Genomic DNA, 25,903 nt, shown 5'->3' with positions numbered 1-25,903 from the left:
CAGTTGTTTTGTGTTTAAATAGTTTGAAACTGCTTCTATTAATGAAAGTACAAGAATTCCTACAATGACAGTATGTGGATATTGTAATTAATTCTGATTTAATCACAAATTTAAGTGTGGTTATTTGCTGTAAGTCGCTTTGTGTTTTGCATCGGGGGAAGGGAGGGGGGAACTCGAGATACCGCTAGCCTCCACGCTAGTTACTTGCATTTTGATTTCGTTTTATCGAGACTTCTGCTGTTTGTCTTGGTAGCGGGTGCGGGGTACTGGGTTGTGTCCTGCTTGTGCTGTTGTGAATTTTCCGCCCCCTTTGCCCGCGCGTGCCAGCTGGCCGTGTATCTAGTTCACTCGTGGTTTAATGTATAATTGGCCTTACGCACATAAGATAATAGATTTGTACTGCGTAGCTGATGTTCGTTAATAGGTTGATTAATTCTACAGATGATGTGCTGTAATGAATTATTGTTTTTCTAGTTACTTAAGGCAGATGTCAGTCTGATGTAGGTACCAACTAGTTCTGGAATTATTCGTGAACGTTGCTGCTCCCGTTTGGGGGTCCGTGCTGAGCCCGTATTGGAAACAGCTGAGTGAGCGGGCGTCCGCTTCTGGGCGTAGTTTGTTGAATCCCACGAGGTTGCTTGGTCACATGAAATTTTATATTTTATCTCCTACATTGTAGGGCGCCTGCCATTTACGTAACGTGGTTGTGTGCCATGGTATCTGATTTGTTGTTGCCTGTACTCTGAATTATTTTCGTAATACCAATCACTGCAGTAACGAAAGACTACATTTTCTCGTTAAGTTTTAGTAAATTGTTCTTCATGTTGATGATAGTTTTGAGTAAATAATTTTAACTCATTTCACTAAATGTGTAATAGGCCATAAGTGCCGTAGTTTATAAATGTTTAAATTTTTAAGTAACTTGCCCTCATCTAAAAGGTAAATTTAAAGATGTGTGGTAATTTTAAAAATATGTTGATGGTTTTGTAATTTGTCTTGTTTAAATGTGCCAAATAAATGTGCAGTACAACTGTCGATGGTGATTGCTTGATGTGTCACTGGATCCAGTCCTACCACCCCACAGCCTATTGTGCTGAGCTTGTGTCGTTGTGTAAAAGGTTGAATTCCATGCTGTGCTGACACACTTCGCTGGTCCCGTTTCTTTGCACCATCAAGATATTAAAAGAGATGTTGAATATCATAGTCAGTTCTCATTATGTTTAATTTGATAGTCAGTTCTCATGAAAACAACGGTGTCAAAAATAAATTTGGCAGGAAACGCGTTAATGAGCCAGTGCGAAGCGAAACATGTGAGCGGGAGCCAACTTGCATGTGGAGCTGTGCTGAACTGCTAGATTTTGTTTTGGTTTGGCGAGTGCCTGGAGGACGTTAGCTACCGTAAATTGTAGTGTCAACAGTGAAGAAAGGCGTAAGCGGTGTTATGGTATGGAGGTGTTTTTCATCGTGAGGTTCAAATGGTTCAAATGGCTCTGAGCACTATGGGACTCAACTGCTGTGGTCATAAGTCCCCTAGAACGTAGAACTACTTAAACCTAATTAACCTAAGGACATCACACACATCCATGCCCGAGGCAGGATTCGAGCCTGCGACCGTAGCGGTCGCGCGGTTCCAGACTGTATCGCCTTTAACCGCTCGGCCACTCCGGCCGGCTTCATCGTGAGGGTGTAGCGCCATTACTGTTCTCAGGAAAGCAGTAATTTTGGAAGAATATGAACACATTTTACAGCAGTGTGTACTGTATGCAGTAGAGGAACAGTTCGGAGACGATGATGATAGCAGCATGACACTGCACCGTGTTATAAAGCAGCATCTGTGAGGCAACGTTTGTGGACTACAACATTCCTGCAATGTAAAGGCGTGCCCACAGTACCAACCTGAATCCAACGGAATACCTTTAGGATGAGTTACAAAGTAGATTTCGCTCCAGGTCCCAATGCCAAGCCGGCCGGGGTGGCCGAGCGGTTCTAGGCGCTACAGTCTGGAACCGCACGACCACTACGGTCGCAGGTTCGAATACTGCCTCGGGCATGGATGTGTGTGATGTCCTTAGGTTAAATAGGTTTAAGTAGTTCTAAGTTCTAGGGGACTGATGACCTCAGAAGTTAAGTCCCACAGTGCTCAGAGCCATTTGAATTTGAACCCAATGCCAAACATCACTACCTGGGCTTGTTTCGGCTTTTAACGATGAATGGCCTGCTATTCCTCCCGGACATTCAGAAACCTCTTACCAGGTGTCCCCAGCGGAGTTCAAGCCGTCATTAATATCGACTAATAGCTACCCGATACTTTTGATGAGTGAGCTGTGGCGCCGTTGAGTTGGTAGACTGTTCTGTCTGACGCCAGTGGCTCAGGTGTAGTATCGACTATCCCTCTTGCGGCCCCACTGCCAATATCGATGAGGGAGAGTTGGTGGCGTGTGTCCTTAGAAGCTCTTTGCTTGCCGATACATATACGTAGTTCGCTAGCCCGAGAGGGAAACACGAAGTTTGGGGGTTGGCAGTAGCGTCGCGACAAGAGTGGTCACGAGGTCTGAGCTGCCGAAGCCGCGAACTGTGCAAGGAGGGCCTGCGCAGAGCGAAGATAACCGGAGTACTTCACCGGGGTCAGCGTCGAATACAAGCAGCAGGCCGACGGGAGTCGGTTGGTTGGCAACATTTGTGTCGGACGACCTGATTTCATCGCTACCACTCAGTAACCGCTGCGACGCACCGTGGATCCATGGAACTGCTTGCTGACGAAGAGGAGTAACATTCTGTAATCCTCCTGGTGATTTGTTTCATTGTCTACATGCCCTCCTTATTATTTTCTGGTTTGTACCCGACCCTCAGAGTTTTACTCGGTCGGCTCTTTGGTCGTATATATAGGCAGTAGCAGTGTACTGAGACACCAGTTGTCGTTTGAAAATTTGTCCCGCTATTGTATTGCCTTTCCTTTCTGGTTTGTACCCGATCATTAATGTTCTAATTAATCAGCTCTTGGTTGTAAATACACCGGAAAAATTGTACTAAGGCACACGTTGCCGTTAAACAAAAGAGGGACCTTGTGTTTAGGTTTAGCTGTTACCGGTTCAGTTCTTTGACTGTAATAACATCTGTCGTTAGTTATAATCTGAAAAACCTGTTGTACTGAACTGTTCGTTACTGTGTTTGAAAGACCAGGTCATTATTGGTGTATTTTAGCTGCATTTTGTGTTCCGCCGAGTGAGTTCTCTTATAATAAGTGTTCACAAGTAGTGTTTTAAGACGTTTCTTCAGAGCGGTCTTAATAATTAACAATCAGTTTAACTCTGAAAATATTAGCAGCCAACTGTCACCAGGGCTTTAGTCAAAATAAAATTGTCAGAAGGGACGGGTTGGGATCCAGTCGCACCTTGGTTGCCGATTGAAATTAAGAGGTTGGTTGTTTGCTAATCTGTTTAATCTTTAAACACAGGTGCGCATCTTAACCTCAAACCTTTCGATATACAGCTTTCAAATTAAAACTTAAGTCATCTGTTTTGGAGTAACTGAATCACTCTTGTAATCAATGGTGCTTACATAGTTTCATGTGTTGCAGAAGGGCATTTAATAAGAGAGACTGTGTCCAGCGCGGAAGTAAACACCTCTGTTTGACCCGATAACGGGCGGGCTGCAGGTCCGGTCGTCTTGTAATCATTGTCATATTGTTTGCCGTTTTGTAAAACAGCAGTGCAGATTTCTTTTGCAAAGAATAAAACTTATTCAAGTTAAGGTTTAAGGTCAAGAGTTTTGCAAATTTGTTCATTTTGTTAAAGACAATTTTATAGTTAAATGCTTAGATTATCTACAAAACACAGTTTATATATTGTTAAATAAACAGGTTGTGTGAAAAGAAAGTTGTGGTGTGTCCTCCCTTCCACGTTTTCCTTGATTCCAGTAAGTACCTCGTATCAATGAGATAGTGTTGTTTTATGTCAGCGTGTCCGTTGATCCACATGACTCTAATTAAATTAAACCCTTACCATCCTCCTCCTTCTGTTCGTACTGAGACAATTTCTACTCCTTTGAAGAGAAAACCCCGCCATTACGCCCCGCAGCTTTTATCGGCTTTCCGACTTGGGCGATGCTGCTCTGTCTTTTAGCGCGCCGTCGTAGTCCTCCCAAGAGGGAAAAACTCCTCGCCGTTCCAAGAATCGAACCAGGTTCAGCCGCTCAGCGACGGAAGCGGACACACTAGTTCAAAAAATGGTTCAAATGGCTCTGAGCACTATGGGACTTAACATCTGTGGTCATCAGTCCCCTAGAACTTAGAACTACTTAAACCTAACTAACCTAAGGACATCACACACATCCATGCCCGAGGCAGGATTCGAACCTGCGACCGTAGCGGTCACGTGGTTCCAGACTGAAGCGTCTAGAATCGCACGGCCACAGCGGCCGGCGACACACTTGTCAACAGCACTACTAGAAAACGAGGTTTTAACGTAAGAAAGCGGCCTGATTTGACGACACAAACGACCTGCTTGGCTCATTAAAAAAGAGTGCGTCGCGACGTTTGTGAAGTCAATGTTTCATCTGTCAACGGTGTGTCGCCGCCGACTGGTTTGCACACACTGGTCGATGCCGCCGGCGAGGGGTCTTGTTTACACGGGGCAAATGTTTACCCTGAGTTGCGAGGCGAGGCGCACTCGCCAAGACTTGCGCTGGACGCTGGGGATTTTTTTTTTTTTTTCGGCACGAGTCGTTGCCACTGCTAAACAGCGCGGCTAACAAGTCTTAAACGGCGCGGTGTGGCTGTTTGCCGTCTCTAACGATCCAATTTGCAGACTGGATTGGCTCAGGCAGTTAGATGTTCTTACCAATCTCCTGGCACAGTCTATACGATAGTGTAATTTACTTCATTGCCACTCTCATGGACGAATTTTGCCACTGGAGCAGGGAATGCTGGATTGATCCCGTTGGAGTAACTTCACACTACTGTGCTTGAAAGTCCGAAGAAAGTGAAGCAACAGCCATAGTTGCTTCGCCACAGAACTGATATCCATATATTGCGTAGCACTGTTTACGGAAAAAAACAGTATAAAGATAGGTAAAACGCATCAGACTTTCTCTATCAGCAAAGCGCAGCATTTTGTGAGTCCAATAACAAGACAAAAGCAAAATCCGTCCTATTTCAAATGAAAAATATAGCCTGAAGGCGGTCTGCGTCTAGTTCCTCGCCAGGTGTTGTACCAACGACATGGTCTTTGCGCGACTGCACACCTTTGGATCTCACACCACAACCACTCTACATAACAGACGACTTATATAAACTAGATGTTTCAGGATGAAACACACGTATGTTAAGAGGTATACTATTGATATTGACCATTCTGAAGAGTAAATGTCAGAGAACCGTAAGCTCTATTACCGACGGTTTCAAAGAAGCGGCTGGATATTTCAAGTTATCAGAAACTGGAACGATGTGGTTCATATCAAGTTGCAAGACCTCTGATTCTTATCTTTAATCGTTTCGCTTTAAGATCAGTTTTTCGTTAAAACCCATGTTCTTCAAAACTTCCTTCACCAGCATCACTACATTTTTCAGCCCGTTTAGACATGATGTGTTCTTAATCGTGGTTGTAGACAACTGCTCCAATTAGCAACTACCAACTGTCCACTCTGCCCGCAATTCTTACTAAAGTGCCAATACCATTTTTGAACATGAGTTGTGGAGGTAAACAGTCATCAAAACGCAAAAGCACACACACACACACACACACACACACACACACACACACACACACAGAGAGAGAGAGAGAGAGAGAGAGAGAGAGAGAGAGAGGGGGGGGGGGAGGGAGGGTCTGAACATTACGCAACATTGGGCATGTGACAATTCATCCAGTTACATCGTGTTCCGTATTACATACATAAGAAAAATACCTACTTCATATACATAAAGGGCCATTACTCTTACTTCTACACTACCTTACTGCCACTTTTTTTTTAATACTTCGACCTAAGTAATTATGTTCTTTTACAGATTTTACAGAACATTATTAGCTTTCTATATATTGAAGAAGTGAAAAACCTGTATGGTATGATTTTTACGTAAACCGTTAATTTAAATCCCTGAGTCCAACCATTCAGATAAATTTTAGGAGTGCCAACTCTTAGTTTGTGTTATATTTGGGCATTTCCAATTTTCTGTTTAACAAAAAGTCAAAGGCCGCGTATATCATAAACTTCATTAAGGCTTTTTCATATATACTTCATTGGTTACAGAGGTTCTGTGTCTTTCATTATGTTAAATCGTCTTTTTGATCGAGAGAGTTATATAAATATAAGTCGGAGAACGGAAACGATAAAACAAAGTAAAAATAATTGAAATTAGAGCTCCTATGCTGTCACCAAGTTTAGAGTTTGGCTCCAGCTGCCATAGACAGTGGTCACGTCACGTATGTGTGTGTGTGTGTGTGTGTGTGTGTGTGCGTTGCTCATCTTTGACAAAGACCTTGTTGGCCGAAAGCTAACTTTCCGACAGTCTTTTTGTTGTGCCTTTCTGCGACTCAGCGCTCCGCCATATGGTGGGTAGCAACTACCCTTTTCATTACATGTTGCATTCAATCCTGGATTTTCCATTGTTCAGGTTTAGAGTTTCGTTATCTTTGCACCCTTTTAGTGAAAACAATACTGCCTTGTATAAAAAATTCTTTTTTAGTCTCAGGAAAGAAGTTGTGCTGTTAAATATAGTAGTCTTTTGTTAAGAGGTAGAACGTTCGGTGTCATTCTAAACCAATTGTCTCGTTTCTTTTTGTTGCAGGATACGGTCTCTCATCAGGAGTCAGTATATCAGTAGGTTTTGTGTATGCTGCTGTGGCTCTATTTTTGACTGCAACTCCTTGTTTAATGAAATCCCATCTCTGTTTCGAGTTTATACATGCGAATGTGTGTTCATCGGTGTCTCCTAGGCCACATGTGATGCACATGAGTGAAACTGCTAGGTGGATTTCGTGGACCTAAGAATTTGTTGGAATTTTCCTATTCACTGCGAAGTACCATGTGTCGTCAAGTAAGATGGCAGATGTGAGCTATTTATGTTTTCCCAAATGGCTGGCCATTACTTATGTCTACATTTCCGCTCTTCCACGTTCCTTGTCTTAAGTTCTAAAAGGTCTTTATAGATTTCATTGACTTTCATAATCAGTTTTTAGTTACTCTCATGTACTATACTCCAATAACAAGCTTTTAAAATGGCAACGCTCATATGGAATGTGTCCCACATTCATCGGTGGAATGATGTTCGTAGGAGCGATTTCGTACAGTAAGTGTGAGGTGAGGTTGTCTGGAGCTGATCAGCACTGTTTAAAGTGGTGCGAATGTAATGAGCTTGCGCGTTGCTGAACACATCTCTTAAATTCACCCCTCTGTGTCGCGTTGGTAGTGTGAGGATATCACAATCTTACTTTCAGATTGTGACAACTACTAACGAAACGCACGAGGGCCACTAGGATACCTTTTGCTCTGTTGCAAGGCATAGGGAGAATATGAGCAACATAGTTTATCTTTGATAGCATGAAGATGTTTACCGGATGGACTTTTTGCAATTCATCTAACTGCGTATTATACGATTGAACACACCATCTTATACGGTGCAGGACACATTTGTGATTGGCAGCGATGGTGTGCTGTAATCTGGTTTTGAACTCTTTTCCTGGATAATTCATATTAAGGATTTCTGAAAGTTGGTCGTGGTGTACAAAGTGCAGACTTCTTACGCTTCAGCTTAGTCATTGATGCAGCTTCACATCGTTGTGTTATCAGCAATGTGGTTTGAACATCACTGGTACTTCTTACTAAGGAACCGTACTCTCAACTTTCAATGTTTTGTCCATTTATTTGTAACCATTTCAACTGCTTCGTTGGTGTGGCGAGGAATGGCTGTATTGCGGTTGCGAGTAACGTCAGTGATACTGGGCTCTCTTTCTTTACAGAGTTGTTAATTTGGATGGCTGAAAGCTGACAACTTGTCACAATTTGCGAAGCGATAACCTCTAACAAAATCTGTATCATCTCGATAAAGCGATAAAGGAAGCCCATCTCCTGCAGTGTGTGAAAGAGATTAGGTGAATGACCCTGTCGATGCTCTATCAGTGTTTATAGTGACTATGGCGCGTCCTATCTTGCAAACTTTGTCTATAGGTAAGAAGTCTCTGTAGTTTGCTAAGGTCTGAATATGTTATCGTCCAAAGATCGCGGTGCTACACCGAAGTCGGCAACACTCATCGATACCACACACGATAGCTATGTCTTGCTGCAAGCCGCAACGATGAATGAGAGAGGTTGAAGAAGACTCGCCGTCTCTCTCAGCACAGCAATGGTCTCGAACGGAAGTCAATATAGAGCCGAGCATGGATGCGCTGAGCCCCACTTCGTGACATCAGCTGAAGCATTCGGCATCATCAAACAGGGAAAAAGAGTTATTCGAGTCTCAGATGGAAATGTACTTCAATAAATGTTGAACATTGTGCTTCATGAGAACAGTTTATTAATTTGTGTATCAAGTGATGCTTTAATAGTCAGTGACAGTTGCAAATTTTCAAGCAATCATGTGGCAAATGATTGTATAAAGTTCAGCAGATCTTTTTATCACTCATATAAGAAAGTGAACTAATACTTCATACTCTGTTGGTCCATCATGGCTAGGGGACATCGACTGGTTAATTAATTGTCAGTGTCAATAAAATTCACCAACAGCCATGTGCTTTAAGATATTATTTTATTTTATTGTGATGGATACAAGTTTCGGCATTTTATTATGCCGTCTTCAGGCCCCGTATGCATCACTCCAAATAAACGAACTTGTCGTATAGCGCCATAAATCACTGAATATCGTGAATTCAGCGTTATACAATTGTATAGTGATAGCAACTGTTGCTATTATGTCTTAGAATGAAGCAATTGTATAACGACTGAATTAACGATATCCGGTGATTTAGGGCGCTATATGACAAGTTCGTTTGTTTGGATAGACGAGTATAGGGCCTGAAGATGGCATGATAAAATTCCGAAACTGGTAGCCGTCACAATAAAATAAAATATTATTTTAAAGTACACGGCTGTTAGTGAATTTTATTGATACTGACAATAATACTCCATATGTTGTAGTTCCAATTATCCATCTTCCAGAGCAATCAAAGAACCCACAGTGATGGCCTGTGTGGCCGTGCGGTTCTAGGCGCTTCAGTCTGGAACCGCGTGACCGCTACGGTCGCAGGTTCGAATCCTGCCTGGGGCATTGATGTGTGTGATGTCCTTAGGTTAGTTAAGTTTAAGTAGTTCTAAGTTCTAGGGGACTGATGACCTCAGATGTTAAGTCCCATAGTGCTTAGAGCCATTTGAACCGTTTTTGAACCCACAGTTGCCACCGGGGGATTGGAGTTTTGTCTGCTCATAACAGTGAAGAATGGATCTATTGTAACCAACACTAGTTTTATGAGGTCCTGTGACGACATTCATCACTTTTTTTCATTCTTCGTGTTAGAAAGATGTTCATTAGTAAGAAAGGCGATCGGTCACAACTTTTCAATTGAAAAACTGCCTGGCCTTTCGAAGCAAACTCGACTAACCCTTCTCTGAATTCTTGACGAATTGTTGTAGTGGGATTCATTAATTCGTTGTAAATCAATATTAGTTTATGTTTCATTTCATACCAGAATGTTTGGCGTATTTGTACCAGGGTTCCGTCAAGCTCGGGAAATTTATTTTTCGGAGTAACGAAGACGTAGTTTTCAGGTTCATCGACTTCCTCTGTAAGACGTTCTGCGTCCACTGGGGTGAGTCCTCTTATCAGGTTGGTTCTCATTTAGACCAGTGCATTCTCATCAATTCCTTTGTTAGTATCCAGGTCAGCGTAATGTTTGTGAATTGTGTTTCTGATATCTAGTGCCGTTTCATCAGGTGACTTTTACTATCGTCAATATTTTTCTAGTGTCCTTTTCATTTCACGTGTGAAGTGGAAGACAGGCGGTTCTTCATCATGTGCTGAGTTCATAACTCTTGCTCTAATTTTGGTACCTTCTAGCTGTTCCTTTCGTAAGAGCCGAATTTTTGCATGGATTTCCTTATTTTTGGTGTAATTTTCGACAACGGTGGCATCAAGTTTATAACGCTGGAAATAAATTCCATTGTTCGTTTGTACCACTAGTTTCTACTCCGTGAGTAGCTTATCAAACACCTCCGAATTTTTGATCTTACACATTTCAGCCACCAGGTAAACACTGAGTAATAAGAGTTAAATCTAGTTTCACAGTCCGACCACGTCTTAATAAAAATTTCTCGGCTCTCTGTATCCTGCAAATGCGCAATGTTGAACTTCCATAGATCTCTGCGTCTGTAGATTTCCTGTGTCTTCATATTTATGGTGAAAATATGCACAGCGTGGTCAGAGAAACACGTCAGCTAAGACTAGATATTAGGTTCTATCCAGCCTACCTGCGGAATGGTTAGTGACTTGGGTGAAACCGGGTAGTGTGCCACTCTCGTGCTCCCAAGAATCAATTAAAAGTAATTCCTTACTGATCTGTTCAAGTTCTGCGGACTAATTAAAATTTGGTGTTTGATCTTTCGGATTATTTACACAATTAAAATCTCCAGTCATGTTTATATCATCGCAATGGTTTCTAAAAAGAGGAACAATCTCTTGTCTAAATAAATTCGGCCTGACGGCTCCTGTTGCTTGTGCCTGTCATAAGTAACCATAGACTACGGTATGTTTCCTAGTAGCTTTGGTCGGTTAAGGTTTTACCCACAGTATCTGTACGTTAGGTGTGTTGCATACCTATCGGTCTTTGTGACGATGTCTTTCTCTACGGATGTGACCAGTGTCTTACTAAATTCCCCTAAAAACTGGAAGCAGTGCACGTTTAGAAACAAAGCGAGGATATACAAATGGCTGGGTAACTTATGGAAAGTTTTTGTTCTACGTAGATAGCGTCCTATCTGTTATGTTAAAAAAAAGTACTTGCAGCATAATTGAAATTGTCAATGATTAATTCAGGCTTTATTCATAAATTGTCCACGTGTAATATGAAACAGAGGGATGTTGTAGTAAAAATAAGGAAACAATATAGATTTGTCGTATAACGCTAGAAAACGTAATTACCTCAACACTGAAGTAAAATAGAAAAACCACAAAACAGCAAACTTGGTCGAACTTATATAAAACTTGTTTCTGTTATTCAAGAACAACTTTCGCATTTATAAGTTATAATAGGAAACTCATGCGTTTGATCATGATGAAGAACGTTCTGTTGAGAGAGAAATAACAGTAATAATTATATGTACTTTTATATGTTTGTGCATGTAAACTGTACTTGGATCAAAACTACTTGCTTTGGTCACATAAAAGCGCAGAAGTTACGCCATAAACTGACTTTTGTTACTTATAAAATGCAATTTACGTTCTGTACGGATATAAAATACACAATTACTGGCGCTGAATAACGTGCGGTTCTAATTATGTGGCCCGCATCTCGTGGTCGTGCGGTAGCGTTCTCGCTTCCCACGCCCGGGTTCCCGGGTTCGATTCCCGGCGGGGTCAGGGATTTTCTCTGCCTCGTGATGGCTGGGTGTTGTGTGCTGTCCTTAGGTTAGTTAGGTTTAAGTAGTTCTAAGTTCTAGGGGACTTATGACCACAGCAGTTGAGTCCCATAGTGCTCAGAGCCAGAGCCAGCCTAATTATGTGCAAGAAAAACAAACAGAAGAACAAAAAGCAAAGAGATGTCATCGGTTCCCAGTTTCTCTTATCTATTCATACAGGGTGGTCCCGAATTCATGGTACAAACTTTAATGGTAGGTACAGGACATTGTAACAAGGATTTATTGTATAGGAATGTATAGTCGCAGGTGACGCGGTGAGGCGTAAACAGGGGAAAGAGAAATGGAGTGATCGGTTGGTGTCACTGCCGGTAGAGGGCAGTAGATGAACATGATGTATCGCAGTAGGGACAAGCGCCATTCACAATTGTGCTGCCGTAGACGATGGGTGACTTTACGTATGCAGAAAAAGCAGACATGCATTACATGTACGGCCGTGCAAATGGTAACGCCAGAGCTGCGTTACGAATGTATCGCGCGGAGTATCCTAATCGACGAATGCCGGATCATAGAATTTTTCAACGGTTACATCGTCAACTTTGTGAAACAGGTACGTTCGACGCCAACAGACATGACGCTGGTCGATTAAGAGCTGTACGCACTCCACGACTGGAAGAACGCATCTTGAACATAGTGGCTGATAGACCCGAGTCAAGCACAAGAACTGTTGCGCGTGACGTACATGTGAGTCATCAAATTGTATGCAGAGTGTTAAATGAAAATCGCTTACACCCCTTCCATTTTCAAAAAGTACAAGCATTGAATCCGGCAGATTATCCTCTTCGCGTGAACTTCTGCCAGTGGTTGTTGCAGCAATGTGCGTTGCAGCCGGATTTCGTAGGTCATGTGCTATTTACAGATGAAGCGACATTTTCACGCGAGGGTGTCTTTAATGCGCACAATTCCCATGTGTGGGCAACAGATAATCCACATGCAACGCGTCCACATGCGTATCAACAACGTTTCGGTATTAATGTGTGGGCTGGTATTGTGAACGACTTTTTGATTGGGCCATACTTACTACCCACGCGACTCTGTGGCGAAAGCTATCTTATTTTTCTGCAAGAAGTGTTACCAGAACTGCTGCAAGATGTTCCGCTCGCCATTCGTAACCGCATGTGGTTTCAGCACGATGGAGCGCCAGCACACTTCAGCACTGCTGTACGGAATTACCTGAATGCCACGTTTGGTGCTAGATGGATTGGGCGTGGTGGACCAGTCCCTTGGCCACCCCGATCTCCTGATTTCTCTTGCCTCGATTACTTTTTATGGGGACATCTTAAGAGCCTTGTTTATGAGACTCCAGTTGACTCAGATGAGGATCTCGTTGCTCGCATATCTGTAGCTGCTGCAGGTGTGCGTGAAATACCAGGCATCTTTGAACGTGTACGCCAATCGCTGCACCGACGCTGTCAAGCATGTATCGCTCATGGTGGACGCAATTTTGAACACTTACTGTAAACATGACACTTGTCAACAACGATTTCAATAAAATCTTTCGTTTTCCTTTCGGCCGTTATTTCCCCTGTTTACGCCTCACCGCGTCACCTGGGACTATACATTCCTATACAATATATCCTTGTTACAATGTCCTGCACCTACCATTAAAGTTTGTACCATGAATTCGGGACCACCCTGTATATACTTCCTTCCCTACCAATGCTACCAATACTGCCGGTAATCTTACCATTAACTGCATCATCTAGTGCATAACTCTCGTTGTTTCAGATGGCGCGTATATGTTTGTTAACCTTAAAGGTGGTGGAGGTGCCCATATTATTTTCAAGGCTTTCTATATCTTTCACAATAATGCCTTCTTAAGAAAGGACCGCGGTTTCTAGTTCTGTTGGAACTCCTGGATTTGTAATAACGTTAGATCCGTGTATTCGTTCTAGATTTATGTCAGTGACCTCTTGGAACAGCTTAGTGTCAATGTCAGCGGCATAATAAAGAACCTGAACATTGTTTAATTTTAACCCATTACAGATCTTAATTTGTTTAACGTAGCGATTTTGTGTCCGCAAGAGACCATATGTTCAGCTTCGACAACATTGGTTTTCGGAAGTAATTCCGTGCATCTGTGGTCTGTTCAGATAGGGATTTCCTTCTTCTGGAGCCGAGTCGGTTACATGTGTATTCTCATTTAAATTCTTAGAATCCTTTGTCTGTGTTTGTCCTTTCTCTTCGTCGTTGTCTTTCTTTCATACCTTATCAGATGCTTGTTTGGTGCTTGATGTGGAGATCGACATTCTTTCTTGAGTTTGTGTTTTGTTTGATTTCTCTGAGTTTAATTTTTAAGTGATGAGCTTGGTTTCCTCCGCTCCTTGCTTTGCAATTCTTTGCTCCTTGTTTTTTCTCTTCGGTGTTGAAGGTGAGAGACCACCTTCACTGCCTTCATCTACATGTCTGTGTTGTTCAGAGTTTTGTTCCTTATCAATAGCTCCTTGTTTGTTGTCAGTTACGTCCACCTGATCTGTTGACGGAGAGCAGGCTTTTTCTGTTTCTTGAGGAAAACAGATGCGTGCTGCTGGTTCCTCGGTGAGTTCCGTAGGAGTTACTACTTCATTTGGGCTGCAGTCTTGCGTATATTCAACGTTGTTCGTTTCTAATGCTAACGTGGTCACGGCTCACCATTGTGGATCAACTGGGCAATATTGACATCTGAGGTGCTTGTGCGGGTTTCTTCTCTAGGTAATAGTGCTACGTGCCTCTGAATCCACTCTGCACGAACGTGACCAGTAGGACTACAATTATTAAAAGTCCTAGACCGACAGTCATGGATTACTACCGCACGGTATAAAAAAAAAAAATGGTTCAAATGGCTCTGAGCACTATGGGACTCAACTGCTGTGGTCATCAGTCCCCTAGAACTTAGAACTACTTAAACCTAACTAACCTAAGGACATCACACACATCCATGCCCGAGGCAGGATTCGAACCTGCGACCGTAGCAGTTGCACGGTTCCGGACTGCGCGCCTAGAACCGCGAGACCACCGCGGCCGGCCGCACGGTATCTGCATACAGTAATATCTGATGGTATATGCTTGTGAAGTTCCATTTTTATTTGTCTACTTCCTTTCAGCATGGGGCGCTTTCGGAAACTAGATCGTTTCTCTGCGAAGTCATTAATGACTTTTTCATACAGTGACACTCCTGCGTTTATTCAATCTGCGGGGCCTTCAAGTGGCAATTTGAAATTCAGATAGTTCGAACCTCAAGACCAGCGTGAGTGATGAGATTTCACCAATGTTGCCAATACTCTGGTTGAACTTAATTGAACCTCCAGCGGTTTCAATAGTTTTCTCGTATAGGTTAGGTGTTTTTAGATTAAGGAACACCACATTACTGACATTCTAAAAGTAAATTCCTATAGCATGATCCATTAAAATTTTCACAATCGCTTCTAACCGGTCTTCAAATTCAGATGATTTTGGCTTTGCAAATGATCTATCGATGGTAAACTTTGGGGTGTCTTCTCCGTTAACAACAGCCGTTACTTAATGTTAAAGAACACGGTAAAGTCACAAACATAGCCAAGCGCCACTGCAAGCTCGCAACTTACCGCACCGATGTAATCAATGCTCCCGCAGCGCGCTGCACAACCAGGTCCACACACCGTCGATGCCGCAGGCAGACTGCGGAAGAATGTTGAAGATTAGATAGGTACAATGGATAACTTAATGGAGAGTTACTGAATCGACTTGGGGAGAAAAGATATTTATGATACGATTTGATGAAAAGAGGGGGTAGGATGGTAGGAAACATGCTGAGGCATCGAGAAATAGTTAATATACAAAGTATACAACTTTGCTTCCACCATTTGCCGATAGGTGACGACAACGGTATGTAGCGATCGGTAGAAACAGATCGCAGACGTCAGGCAGTTAGCTTGGCTCTGAGCACTATGGCTCTGAGCACTATGGGACTCAACAATTATGGTCATCAGTCCCCTAGAACTTAGAACTACTGAAACCTAACTAACCGAAGGACAGCACACAACACCCAGTCATCACGAGGCAGAGAAGCAGTTACCTTGGACCTCGGTCAACACAACCCTATTCAAACATTAGTCATTAAGTTGTTCTTCATTGAAAATGTCGGTTTAAGAACCTAATTCTCGTCATTGGCGGGAGGTGTTACATTTTTGTTTCAAATATGAAGAAAACAGCGGATGAGACTCATCGAATGCTCTCAAGTACTTATGGTAAGGACGCTATTAGTGAAGGAACGTGTTGTGAGTGGTTTCGACGCTTCAAGAAGGTGATTTTAATGTCGTAGACCGGCATAGTGGTGGAAGAGAGAATTTTTTCGAATATGCAGAATTGGAGACATTGCTGACTGAAGAGTCGCGTCAAATTCAAGAAGAATTGGCACGATTAGTGGGAGTGACACAGCAAGCCATTTCAAATCGTCTCAAGACTGTGGGCATGATTCAGAAAGAAGGAACTTGGATCCCGTGTGAGCTGAAAGCAAGAGACGTTAAACGGCTTTCATGTGTTTCTGAACAGTTGCTTTAGAGGCAAAAACGGAAGGGATTTTTGCATCGCATTGTGACCGGGGACGAAAAATGGGTTCATTACGATAATCCTAAACACGAAAAATCATGATCATATCCCGGCCATGCTTCCACGTCGACGGCCAAACCGAATATTCACGGCTCCAAGATCATGCTCTGCATTTGGTGGGACCAGTTCGGCGTCGTGTACTATGATGTGTTAAATCCAAGTGAAACAATCACAGGTGCTCGTTATCGAACGCAATTAATGCGTTTGAGCAGGGCAATAAAAGACAAACGGCCAAAATACAGCGAGAGGCAGGATAAAGTGATTTTGCAGCACGACAACGCTCGACCCCACGTTGCAAAAGAGATCAAAACGTACTTGGAAACGTTAAAATGGGAAGCCCTACCCCACCCGCCGTATTCTCCAGACGTTCCTCCCTCTAACACCTGTTTATATCAATGTCGCATGGCCTGGCTGACCAACACTTCCAGTCTCATGAAGAAGTCAAAAATTGGATCTATTCGTGGATCGCTTCAAAAGATAAACAATTTTATCGACGCGGGATTCGTACACTGCCCGAGAGATGGGAGAAAGTAGTGGCCAGCGATGGAAAGTACTTTGAGTGATACATGTGTAACCAATTTGTTTCATTTAAGCCTCAGATGTTGGGGAAAAATGGCGGAAATAAAGTTGTACACCTTGTAGCATTAGCTGAATTGACTGTCAGTGCTTCACAGAACATGGCAACAGTGTTTAACTGGAAGAACACTTTCTTAATATTCTGCAAATTTAATTGATTTTGATCTGGCTTTCGGCTCATTACAACACCAGCAGGTGACAAATGAAAGTGACAAACACATATAAAATGATGTGAAACTTACAAATTACTTATACAGGAGATACAAAAATGACGACATATAGAGAGCTTACCAAGAAAATTATTACATTTTTAAATCAATACACACAAATAGTTACGCTTAACTAAAAATAAAGTTTTTTATTTGGATATCATTACATTTAACAATAGAGGTAAAACAAATTTAAATTTACAGTGTTACCGACTATTTATAGATCTGAACAGCTTCAAATGTTTTCTTCAGGCAACTGTCAGCAGCATAACTTGCGAATTACAGCTGTGTGTGGATGATGAAGGCTGCTGATTTGGGAAAATTACTGCTGTTCTGTATTATTATTCATGAACTTGACAGCTAATGAGATTGACATGTGACTTGCATAAGCCAATTTTTCGTGTCAGATGATGGTCGTTGACCGAAACCGGTAGCAAATTCATCAATTGTGCTAATGCAGTAAAGTGTCATGAGTCTCCTGAACAGTTTCAGCTAGACAAATGTCATCATCATGATCAGGCACTTAAGGCACAGCTTTGTTGATGTAGTCACCCGTCTCTCTTCCTCACCACAGTACCATTTGGTTGTAGTTGCTGCAGTTCATTCCACTAAGAACTTTGTGTAATGTGGATGTTTTCCCAGGATTCTTCCTTCCAAGATGTTTATGTAGCTATTATTTCAAATTAAGTGATTTGTTAACTTTGGTTTTTCTTTTTGTTACATGTGGTTAAATGGCTTATCTCTTAAATTTCTTTTATGATTTATTCATTAGGTTTCCTTTCAACCCAGGGTATATTTGTGGCTACTCCCCTTATCCATGTCATTATTGCTTCCAATTTTTTTGTTTCCCCTCAGTCCAGCCTTCACAACTATAGCTTAAAATAAGTACTTATGTAGTGTCAGATCTACATTTAAAGGTTCACTTCTCCCAAGATACTGGATTTAAAGGGAAGATAACATGAATTAAAGGGACAGTACTTGTCCATCAAGTTACGCTTCCAGTGTCAGACTACAAACTTGGGTTAGTTGTATTCAAGGTAATCCCACAGTACCCTCTTCCCGAGAAATCGTCAGCAAATCTATGATGCACATTCAAGATCACCCAGGAGAATTCGTGTCCTACCCACGCACCTTAGGCGGTTGTATGAGGTATATTCAAGCTCTATACCGGTCAAGTGGCCTAGTGTGATATAAAATAAGCGAGAAACCCAATTTTCAACCAGTGGCACCAGATTAAAATGGCAAGAAACCCCTGCCCTCCCACCTGTACAAAGAAGATTCGAGCTACCCTCAACCTCCTCATCCTTTATAACTAGTTCAGTTGCATAGGTCTCTTCATTAGATGCCTGTGCATCATGGGGAAAGGTTCAGGTTTGTTGCATCTAAATTATTGTTAACAATAATTCTATAGTGAAAGGATTCGAAATAATGGTGATGATATAAAAAATTAACTAAGGTTTTGTAAATAACAATTTTCTTTTTGCAATACAATTAGATAAGAGCATTGTATGATTTTTCTTGTTAACAGTTTTGTCTTTTGTCGCTTATTTACAAAGCTATTTGTTTCTGGCGACATATATATACTGCTCTTTTATGATATTTTTGTTGCTTAATTTACAAAGGTATGTTTTGTTGTATACTATAATGTGTGTATATACTGGTTTATTTACAAAGCTATTATTTTTCTGGTACTTTAGGTAATTACAAATATTATCAGGTACACTAAGAATTTAAATACTACATTTCCCACAGTATTTACTGATTTTTTCATTTTTATACAATATTTACATTTTAATCACTGAGCAGTCTCCGTCAATTTTGTTGTTCATATATTTTCTGTATATATATATTGTTGTGGTCTTCAGTCCAAAGACTGGTTACATGCAGCTGTCAATGCTACTCTACCCTGTGCAAGAAGCCTCTTCACCTCTGCGATTTTTACCCCCTCCCTCGCTTCCCCCCACTTGGTGATCCCTTGATGCCTCTGAATGTCTCCTACCATCCGATGCCTTCTTCTAGTCAGGTTGTGCCACAAATTTCTTCTCTCCCCTATTCTGTTCAGTATCACCTCATTACTTACGTGATCTACCCATCTAATCTCCAGCATTCTTCTGTAGCACCACATATCAAAAGTTTCTATCATCTTCTTGTCTAAACTGTTTATCGTCCATGTTTCACTTCCATACATGGCTACACTCCAAGCAAATACTTTCAGAAAGAACTTTCTGACACTTAACTCTATACTCGATGTTAACAAATTTCTCTTCTTCAGAAAAGCTTTCCTTGCCATTGCCAGTCTACAATTATATCCTCCCTATTTCGATCATCATCAGTTATTTTGCTTTCCAAATAGCAAACCTCATTTACTACTTTAAGTGTCTGATTTCCTAATCTAATTCCCTCAGCATCATGTGACTTAAATGTACCACATTCCATTATCCTCGGTTTGCTTTTGTCAATATTCATCTTAATCCTCTTTTCAAAACACTGTCCGTTCTGTTCACTTCTCTTCCAAGTTCTTTGCTCTCTCTGACAGAAGTACAACGTCATCGGCAAACCTCAAGGTTTTTATTTCTTCTCCCTGGACTTTAATTACTATTCCAGATTCTTCTTTGATTTCCTTTCAAATGTTCAAATGTGTGTAAATTCCTAAGGGACCAAACTGCTGAAGAACACCCATGCCCAAGGGAGGACACGACCCTCTGGTGGGAGGGCCGCGTAATCAGTGACATGGCGCCTCTAACCGCGCGGCCGCTCACGGCCGCTGGTTTCCTTTACTGCTTGTTCAACATACAGACTGATTAACGTTGGGGATAGACTACAACCCTGTCTCACTCCCTTCTCAACCACTGCTTCCCATTCGTGCCTCTCGACTCTTATAACTGCCATCTGGTGTCTGCACAAATTATACAGGGCATTTCACTCCCTGTATTTTACTCCTGCTACCTGTAGGATTTGAAAGAGAATATTCCAGTCAACAATGTCAAAAGCTTTCTCTAAGTCTACAAATGCTACAAGCGTGGATTTGCCTTTCTTTGACCTATCTTCTGTGAGAAGACGTAGGGTCAGTATTGACTCGTCTGTTCCTACATTTCTCCGGAATCCAGACTGATCTTCCCCGATATCGGCATCTACTAGTTTTTCCATTCTTCTGTAAAGGAGTCGTGTTAGTATTTTGCAACCGTGTCTTATTAAACTGATAGTTTGGTAAAACACCTGTCAGAACCTGCTTTCTTTGAAATTGGAATTATTATATTCTTCTTGAAGTCTGAGGTATTTCGCCTGTCTCATTCATCTTGCTCACCAATGGAAGAGTTTTGTCATCGCTGTCTCTCCCAAGGCTATCAGCAGCTCTAACGGAATGTTGTCTACTCCCGACGCCTTGTTTCGACTTAAGTTTTTCAGTGCTTTGTCAAATTCTTCACTCAGTATAATATCTCACTTCTCATCTTCATTTACGTGTTGTTCCATTTCCATAATATTGCCTTCAAGTACATTTCGCTTGTATATACCCTCTATATACTCCTTCTACCTTTCTCCTTTCCCTTCTTTGCTTAGGAGGGGTTTCCATCTGAGCTCTTGATATTCATACAGATGGTTCTCTTTTCTCCACAGCTCACTTTAATTTTTCCTGTAGGCAGCATCTGTCTTATCCTTGATGATCCTTACATTTGTCCTTTAGCCATTCCTGCTTAGCTATTTTGCGCTTCCAGTCGATTTCATTTTTTAGACGTTTGTATTCCCTTTCGCCTGCTTCATTTATTGCATTTTTATATTTTCTCCTTTCATCAATATCTCTTGTGGTACCCAAGGATTTCTACTAGCCCTCGTCTTTTTACTTATTTGCTCCTCTGCTGCTTTCAGTATGTCATCTCTCAAAGCTACCCATTCTTCTTCTATACATTCCCTGTACTTGTCAATGTTTCCCTAACGCTCCCTCTACAACCTCTGATTCTTTCAGTTCATCCAGGCCACTTCTCCTTAAATTCCTACAAATTTGCAGTTTCTTAGTTTCAATCTGCAGTTATTAACCAATAAATTGTGGTCAGAGTCCCCATCTTCCCCTGGAAATGTCTTGCAATTTAATACTTGGTTCCTGACTCTCTGTCTTACCATTATATGACCAATCTGAAGCCTTCCGGTGTCTCCAGGCCTCTTCCACGTATACAACCTTCTTTCATGATTCTTAAACCAAATGTTAGCTATGCCTAAATTATGTTCTGTGCAAGATTCCACGAGTCGGCTTCCTGTTTCATTCCCGTTCCCCAGTCCATATTTACATATTACTTTTCCTCCTCTTCCTTTTGCTACTATCCAATTACAGTCCCCCATGACTTTCAAATTTTCGTCTCCCTGCAGAGGCGCACACGCACACGCGCGCGCAACTACACTGCTGCTTGTCAAAAGTACAACACTGAGAAGAAATTAGCCGAGCAGCGCCAACACTTGGTGGAAGTGGGTGTGCAAGCAATACTACACGCGCAAACGAAGTTGACACTCGGCGCGGTGGCTGATGGGAATGACCGTACAAGCATTTCCGAATTACAGTCGCTCCCATCAGCCACCGCGCCGAGTGTCAACTTTGTTTTCACGAACAATACGTGATACGTTTTTCAGCGAGATGGAATACACGTTGGCCGAGCAGAGCCCTCTCGTGTCGGTCCGACAGGGTCGGTGTTGCGCCTAGCGTAGTCGGTGCAGAGCTGTCACACAAAGTGGAAACAATACAGTGAGTGCCAGTATGCCTCGTAGACGTCAAAGGTAGCCATATTGGCATGTGAGAGTGTTCGAACGGGGCAGAATGATCGGTCTCCGGGGAACGGGGTTGTCATACCGTGACATTTCGCCTCGCACAGGGAATTCTGCTACGACAGTGATGTGTGTGTGGAAGCAGCGACGAACGGGAACTGGACCACGGAACATGACCACATCGCGGGATGACCGTCATCTTGTCCGCATGGCCGTTACGGACCGTACAATGTCATTCACAGTGCTGATTCGTCGCTGGAGCACTGCGACAGGTGTGAACTTGTCTGCATCGACTGTTCGTCGCCGTCTGCTGTAGGTTGGACTAGTTGCACGCATGCCATTACATCGGCTTCCATTGTCCAGAAACCACAAGCTCCTCCGACTACAACGGGCACGTGAGCACCATCACCGGGGTGCTGAGTGGCAACATGTAATCTTTTCAGATGCGTCCTGCTTCAGCGTGTCCTACAGTGATGGGCACGTACGTGTCCGGCGGTACCGTGGTGAGCTCAACCTGGAGGGCTGCATTGTGGAGCAGCATAGTGGACAAACACCAAGTGTGATGGTTTGGGCCACCATTGGTTACAAGAACCGATCTCGCCTCATACGTATTGCGAGCACTTTGAACAGCAACCGCTACATAACGGAGGTTGTGGATCCTGAGCTACTCCCTCTACTTCAGGCTTCTCCACAGGACAATGCCCGGCCACATATAACGAGGATTGTACAGGCCTTCTTCGTAGAGTCACGGGTACCGTTGCTTCCCTGGCCTGCACGTTCGCCAGACATGTCGCCCATCGAACATGTCTTGGATATGGCTGGTCGGCACCTGGTGCGTCACGGTCCTCCAGTAACTGGTGTCACGGGTTTGTGAGTTCGGATATAAACTGCGTGGAGGGAAATCCCTCAGGAACGTATTCAGAACCACGGCGTATAGCAGCTCCAATTGCAGCGCATGGTGGTCACATGACATACTGAATAGTAGGGCTCAAAGGGAATGTACAGATTTGAAAAGGTAATCATTTGTTACTTGTCATGTGCCGAAACTGTGGTATTAAGTTAATTGAACTCATGCGTTTCCTTTTTGGTGTTGCAATTTCCACAAACGGTAGTCTATGTACAATATTAACACATAGTGTGCACATACACAACTATAACAAGCAGTTCATCCAACTACTACACACACACTCATGCACACGCGACCACTATTTACAAATAAATACACAGCCACACCCTCAATTACTCAGTGAATAGTGTGAGTATGGAATGGTGTCCCGTACATGGACCATTTGCTGTCGTGATGCGACAGCTCGATTTTCAGTTGCAGTGCAGCACGGAACTCATGGCATCGTAATCGAAGGACTGTCTAGCGCACCATATGTGGAGCACGCCAGCGCCCTTGAGTAGGCAACTTTTGTAAACCTTCATCATGAGAGCCTTTGAGGCTGCATGATGCACTCTCTTAACCTGCCTCTGTGTGGCATCTATGTGCTATGCGTATATTTCCGAACTGAGCCCACAACTGCACAATGCGTGAAGTACTCACCTCGTCTTTCTTCAGACTAATTTATCTTCTTGTTTTCTGGTGCTATTGCATAGTGATTACCAGCTGCATATACAAATGTGTAGACTGCCTCATGATTGTACGTAACTGCTTAATACTTGCCGGGTTTCACCCAGTAGATCAAACTGCCTGTATCCGTATGAAGTAACTAGGAATCAGCGAAGTTTGGCTTTGCAAATTCATAGTGGAATCTACACTCCTGGAAATGGAAAAAAGAACACATTGACACCGGTGTGTCAGACCCACCATACTTGCTCCGGACACTGCGAGAGGGCTGTACAAGCAATGATCACACGCACGGCACAGCGGACACACCAGGAACCGTGGTGTTGGCCGTCGAATGGCGCTAGCTGCGCAGCATTTGTGCACCGCCGCCGTCAGTGTCAGCCAGTTTGCCGTGGCATACGGAGCTCCATCGCAGTCTTTAACACTGGTAGCATGCCGCGACAGCGTGGACGTGAACCGTATGTGCAGTTGACGGACTTTGAGCGAGGGCGTATAGTGGGCATGCGGGAGGCCGGGTGGACGTACCGCCGAATTGCTCAACACGTGGGGCGTGAGGTCTCCACAGTACATCGATGTTGTCGCCAGTGGTCGGCGGAAGGTGCACGTGCCCGTCGACCTGGGACCGGACCGCAGCGACGCACGGATGCACGCCAAGACCGTAGGATCCTACGCAGTGCCGTAGGGGACCGCACCGCCACTTCCCAGCAAATTAGGGACACTGTTGCTCCTGGAGTATCGGCGAGGACCATTCGCAACCGTCTCCATGAAGCTGGGCTACGGTCCCGCACACCGTTAGGCCGTCTTCCGCTCACGCCCCAACATCGTGCAGCCCGCCTCCAGTGGTGTCGCGACAGGCGTGAATGGAGGGACGAATGGAGACGTGTCGTCTTCAGCGGTGAGAGTCGCTTCTGCCTTGGTGCCAATGATGGTCGTATGCGTGTTTGGCGCCGTGCAGGTGAGCGCCACAATCAGGACTGCATACGACCGAGGCACACATGGTGTGGGGAGCGATCTCCTACACTGGCCGTACACCACTGGTGATCGTCGAGGGGACACTGAATAGTGCACGGTACATCCAAACCGTCATCGAACCCATCGTTCTACCATTCCTAGACCGGCAAGGGAACTTGCTGTTCCAACAGGACAATGCACGTCCGCATGTATCCCGTGCCACCCAACGTGCTCTAGAAGGTGTAAGTCAACTACCCTGGCCAGCAAGATCTCCGGATCTGTCCCCCATTGAGCATGTTTGGGACTGGATGAAGCGTCGTCTCACGCGGTCTGCACGTCCAGCACGAACGCTGGTCCAACTGAGGCGCCAGGTGGAAATGGCATGGCAAGCCGTTCCACAGGACTACATCCAGCATCTCTACGATCGTCTCCATGGGAGAATAGCAGCCTGCATTGCTTCGAAAGGTGGATATACACTGTACTAGTGCCGACATTGTGCATGCTCTGTTGCCTGTGTCTATGTGCCTGTGGTTCTGTCAGTGTGGTGATCATGTGATGTATCTGACCCCAGGAATGTGTCAATAAAGTTTCCCCTTCCTGGGACAATGAATTCACGGTGTTCTTATTTCAATTTCCGGGAGTGTATATATGTGGAGTTTGGAGATACCCAAAACATACTCACCGTTATAGAAAGGTTTCGCGAACTAAACTGAAATGTTAAAAATCTCCACAACGACTAGTCCTTTGGCCCGCCTGAAATTTGGTCTTGCGATGTAATGTCTTGTGCCAAAACGACCCAGCCACTGTTAAACTACATGAATTTTGCGATATTCTGTAACGTTTTCCATTGTTTTTCCGAAAATTGAATAATTCATTAACTTCTAGAAATATTTTTCTAAATCACATGTTGTATGAGCTTTCGGTATTGAATTCACATCATTTGTACTCCTTCAACCAGCAACACTTATTGAGGGAGATGCTATGGGTGATGCTATCAAATGCCATACCCAACATGACACATTACTGGAGGTTTCTGTAGCGCAAAATGTCATATCTCGCTCCTTATTCCCCATTATTGTCAACAGCTTCAGAGTGGAAACACTTCGCGGGTCTAGGTGCTCGGGGCACAGCGGCAAGTCACAGTGCATGTCATGCAACTGGATGGGGTATGCCAGTTCTACTTTCTGAACATATCCCTCAGCAGCATCCTCAGCCACATCTTGGGTCTCATCCTTCAGTCTGACAATTTTCTCCCCAGGTTATTGTCTAAAGCTTCCAAATGGTAGACTTCATTGCATGACATATCTCTAGAGTCTGTTCATCCAAGTAAACCATGTAGCTGAAATCGTCAGATGGTCTGTACTCCTCTTCACCTATTCGCAGGTTGTCAGCCTTGGCTAACTGTGCATGCACTGGCAAAGCTGCCCGTGAATCCAACATTCAGAGAAGAGCAGCATCGGTCAACTGTTCGGTGCTGACATGCGTTCTTCTTAATACTTCATCCCATGAAAGCCTGGGCAGAATCCAGAAAGTATGTGCCCAGTAATACCCTCAACAATTTCTTGAAAATGTCTGCTAGCAGGTGTACGTCACTATTCGTGTTTAATTTAACATATTCTCCTAAATCAGAGATGACTAATTCCTAGCAAACATTCACTGCATGTTC

At 43.3% G+C, this 25,903-nt stretch overlaps 1 protein-coding gene across 1 annotated transcript in view; it reads right to left on the bottom strand.

The window, feature by feature from the left end:
• Positions 1 to 25,903, bottom strand: part of LOC126237212 (long-chain-fatty-acid--CoA ligase 1) — a 694,263-nt gene that overhangs the window by 532,586 nt on the left and 135,774 nt on the right. The window contains exon 2 of the mRNA XM_049947096.1: positions 15,180 to 15,252. The gene's annotated coding sequence lies outside the window, so the exon portion shown is untranslated. The remainder of the gene's footprint in view (positions 1 to 15,179; positions 15,253 to 25,903) is intronic.

Source organism: Schistocerca nitens, chromosome 2 (assembly GCF_023898315.1).
Source record: "Schistocerca nitens isolate TAMUIC-IGC-003100 chromosome 2, iqSchNite1.1, whole genome shotgun sequence".
Classification (NCBI taxonomy): Eukaryota; Metazoa; Arthropoda; class Insecta; order Orthoptera; family Acrididae; genus Schistocerca; species Schistocerca nitens.
Note: the sequence above shows the minus strand (reverse complement) of the source record. Positions and strands in the feature narration are given on the sequence as shown.